We start from the raw sequence: 4,210 nt of genomic DNA on the forward strand, positions 1-4,210 counted from the left end.
TATATATTTATATATATATACACACACAATAAGGTTTCAGTGTAACAGATTTTTAGACCCTTCCTACAATTAAAAAAAAGATTGAAAGGTGATTATCTATCTAATTTATGCAGTTACAACATGCGATAAAAAAATTTGAAAAATTATTTTTAATAAAAATGTCAGATCATCTTGAATTTTAAATAATAACGTACAATTTTTTTTCCATATAATATTATGAGGATCTTCAAGTCGAATTCAATGCACTCAAGATTGTCATTTTTATTGATATTTTATTGATTTTATTGATGTACATAAAACATATAAATTTATTACAAATACTCATTAATAAAGGAATATTTATGTGAATTTATTAATTTAAGTAAACAAATTTTATTGTTTTTATTGATATTTAATGTTAAATTTGCAGTTAAATGTATAATTGTTAAATGTATAATTTGCATTATAAACATAAGTTATTGAAGAAAAACTGTAATTTGTAAGCAAATGTTTAAATTGCTTGCCTCTTTTTGTAACATAAAGTTCTGTTCTCATTAATAAATTAGTGTGCATAGCAGCTATTATACTATTTTGATCTAAAATTGCATACAAGCTGTAATTATTCTTTTTTAAAGGTCTCGAATATTATTTATTGGTATATATGATATATAAAAGATTTCAGATGTTTCCATAAGAAAAAATCCATCGGATATAAATCCGAAGACCATACTGGGGTTATCGGACTGATCCATACTTGTAACATGATTTCCAAAGATATCCTGAAAATAATTTTGAACTATTCATGCATTATGGGCAACCGTCCTGTTGGAAACACACTTCCCCCATCACAGGAAATATTTCGCATTAACTTTGGCAATTGTGAATTGAGAAAGTGCAAATATCTGTACGATGTTAAATTTTCTTCGTAAAAATATGATCCAATTAAATAACAATTTAGTATATCGCACCAGACGTTAATTTTCATTAAAAAAAAATGAAAATATGTAGATTAAAGGAGAAAAGAAACGATAAAACATAAGATTAAATATATTTAATTAGAAAGTTCCATTATCGCATCCAATGCGGATTTTCTGATCACCAGAAATGTTGATTACGTCTATTGACATGATATATACTGTTATTGATCAATTTTGATTCATTCGTCCACATAATTTTATCTAAGAGACAAAGATTTTCTTCATAAATAGTAGCAAGCAATGCTAGAAATTTTAAACGTCGTGTCTCGTCAATTGGACGATGAACTGTTGTAAAAACGTAATCAACTTAAATGGATGATATTTATTTTCTATAAGTATTCTATGTACACTTCCAACTAATATATTCGCTTCAGCAGAAATCGACGGATTTGCATGAAAATAAGCCATTACTATTGCAGAGTTATTATTATTCGAAATAACACTTTGATTAGAACGTTTTCCATCAGAAAATTTATTGCAATTTCCTGCAAACACTGTTCAATGTTTCTAAAAGTTTTTTCTGATGGATGATTTCTATCTGGATATCGTTGTATATACAAAACTGCAGCTTCATTGGAATTTTTTCTGCATTCACTAAATATTAAGAACATGTCAACTTTTTCCGAATTAAAATAACGATACATTGCTGTTATTAGAACAATTAATTTCGCTTCAAAAAAAGAAGAATATTAATAATTATGATGAATATTATGAGTTTAAAATACGAAAGTATTTCCACAAAACTTTCAGTGTTTATATCCACACGTTTTCCGGATAAATTTGATATTAAATATCAATAAAATCAATAAAATTTATTTACATAAGTTCACATAAGTATTTATTAACGAGTATTTGTAATAAATATTATGTATCTACTTATATTAATAAAATCAATAAAACATCAATAAAAATGACAATCTCGATAGTGCGTTGAATTCGTTGTGAAGAGCCCTACAATATTATGGAAAAAAAATTGTAATTGGTGTTATTTAAAAAATTCAAGATGATCTTGACTTTTTTTATTAAAAAAAATTATTTTTGAACGCATGTTATAGCTCGCATAAAATAAATAGATAATCACCTTTCAATCTTTTTTTTTTAATTGTTCGAAGTGTCTAAAAAATCGTGCGGACCATTACGCTGAACATCCTGTATATGTATATGTATTTTCTTCTTCGTATGCTTATTCAATGGATGATTTGTGATCACATTTTGCATCTTTTCTCTGTTCCTCGCTGCATATATCAGTTCTTCCACTGTGCGCAGTCCTGTCCATTGTCTTATATTACAGAGCCAAGATAACTTCTTACGTCTCACTCCTCTTCTTCCTTCGATCTTTTCCTGTATAATTCTCTGTAGCAATTCATATTTTGTATTGCACATGATGTGTCCCAGATATGCCGTTTTCCTCTTTTTTATCATAATCAATATCTCCCGATCCTTGCCTATCTCAAAATATTTTCGTTGGTGGTCCTCGCCGTCTACGGTATCTTAAGTTCTCTGCCATAAATCCACATCAAAGGATTCGAGTCCATTCATTTCGAAAATCATTCCTCCATTTCATATAAAAGTTCAGACCATACATAACATCTAATGAATTTAATTCTCAGATTTAGATTGAAGTATTAGTGAGGACTTTTTCAAATTTCATGAATACTTTGCGAACCGTCTCTATTCGGTATTTTACTTCTGTTTCTGACATCCAACTTGCTCACTCGCTCTATCAATCTGTCTTCTAGCGTTTAACTTCCATTTCTGAATACATTTGATTCTCGGGTTCTCTAATAACCATGAAGTTTTTCTTAGTATTGATGTTTAATCTCTGTCTTTATTGTGTTGTTCTATCATGTTAAGAAGTTGTTCCAGATTGTCCATGTTGTCTGCAATTAACATTGCATCGATCTACATATCGAATGTTATTCAATCATTCTCCATTGATCTTTATGCCCTTCTCAATGTCCTCAAACGCTTCTTGGAAAATAATTTGAATATAGAAGTGAGAGAATACATCCCTGTCAGAACACATCTCTGCATTTTAACTGCGTTAGTCTTTTCATCAACCCTGATTTGTACTTTTTGGTTTCAATATGAACTTTCGATATATTGGATGTTTTTTGTATTTATATCAGTTTTTCGGAGAACCTCCAAGCCTGAGATGTTGCATTCTATCAAATGCCTTCTCATAATCTATGAAGCACAAACATATATCTTTCTTCTGTTCATTTTGCATCAAAACTTGTGTTGCCACTATTGATTCTCTTATATCTAACCTCTGCCTGAACTCAAACTTATTGATCTCTTCTTGCCTTTCTTGAAAATTATGTGATGTAAAATTTTTAGAAATAATTTTAAAGCATGACTCATAACACTGATCAATCTATGGTCTGCACATTTCTTCGCATTGTTCTTTTTTAATAAAGGAACAAAAATCAAGGAAATCCATTGATTAAAATATATTCCTATCCTATATTTTATTGAAAATTTTAAGAAGAAGCATTATTCTTTTCTCATCCAATAACTTTAGTAATACCGATAGCACTTCATTTGGACCTGTTGCTTTGTTTATTTTTAAGGTTTTAAGATTTTTATTGCTTTTCAATTTCCCCCTTTGTGATTGGTAGGAACAATCCAGTGAGATTGTCGTTATTTATATATATATATATATGTATATATTCATTCATTTATTCTTATTTTTTTATTTATTCTCATCCAAATATTTATCTTGATTTTTTCGAGACGAGAAAAAACAGACTGTTATACAATACTAATCTTAATTTGTTATATAATACTAATCTTATTTAATTTTAAACGATATGAAAAGTTTCAGGACGAAATTTTAATATTCTCGTCAATAATAGCGTAATAATCTACTACAGACCAATTCCCATTAGCCCATTGTCTCTTTTTATTTATTTGCATTTTCATACATTTATTCTTTTTTCCAGATACTGTTTGTTACTCAGTTAACCGACGTGATGGATGTTTTAACAGGATTGGTGAAAAAAACTGAGAATGACTTTAAAAAAATAAACAGAAAATTGGGAAGAAAACAGGAGGGATCCGGATAAAAATTCGAATAATGCTTCATCACTTTTGTGATGCATCAACGACAGTGAAGAATTGAAAATTAATAAAATAATTCAGCTATCTATTAGAAGAATTGGCATTATGAATGAAAAGATATGATAAATGAATAAAGATATATGTGCAAAAATTACTTCTTCTCTCTGCCATTTCCTTCCTCTCTCTCTCTC

At 28.7% G+C, this 4,210-nt stretch overlaps 1 pseudogene; it reads left to right on the forward strand.

Moving 5' to 3' along the window:
• The window catches only part of LOC105624433, a 267,247-nt pseudogene extending 263,192 nt beyond the window's left edge, over positions 1 to 4,055 (forward strand).
• Positions 4,056 to 4,210: the final 155 nt, after the last annotated feature.

This window comes from Atta cephalotes, assembly GCF_000143395.1.
Source record: "Atta cephalotes unplaced genomic scaffold scaffold00078, whole genome shotgun sequence".
Lineage (NCBI taxonomy): Eukaryota > Metazoa > Arthropoda > Insecta > Hymenoptera > Formicidae > Atta > Atta cephalotes.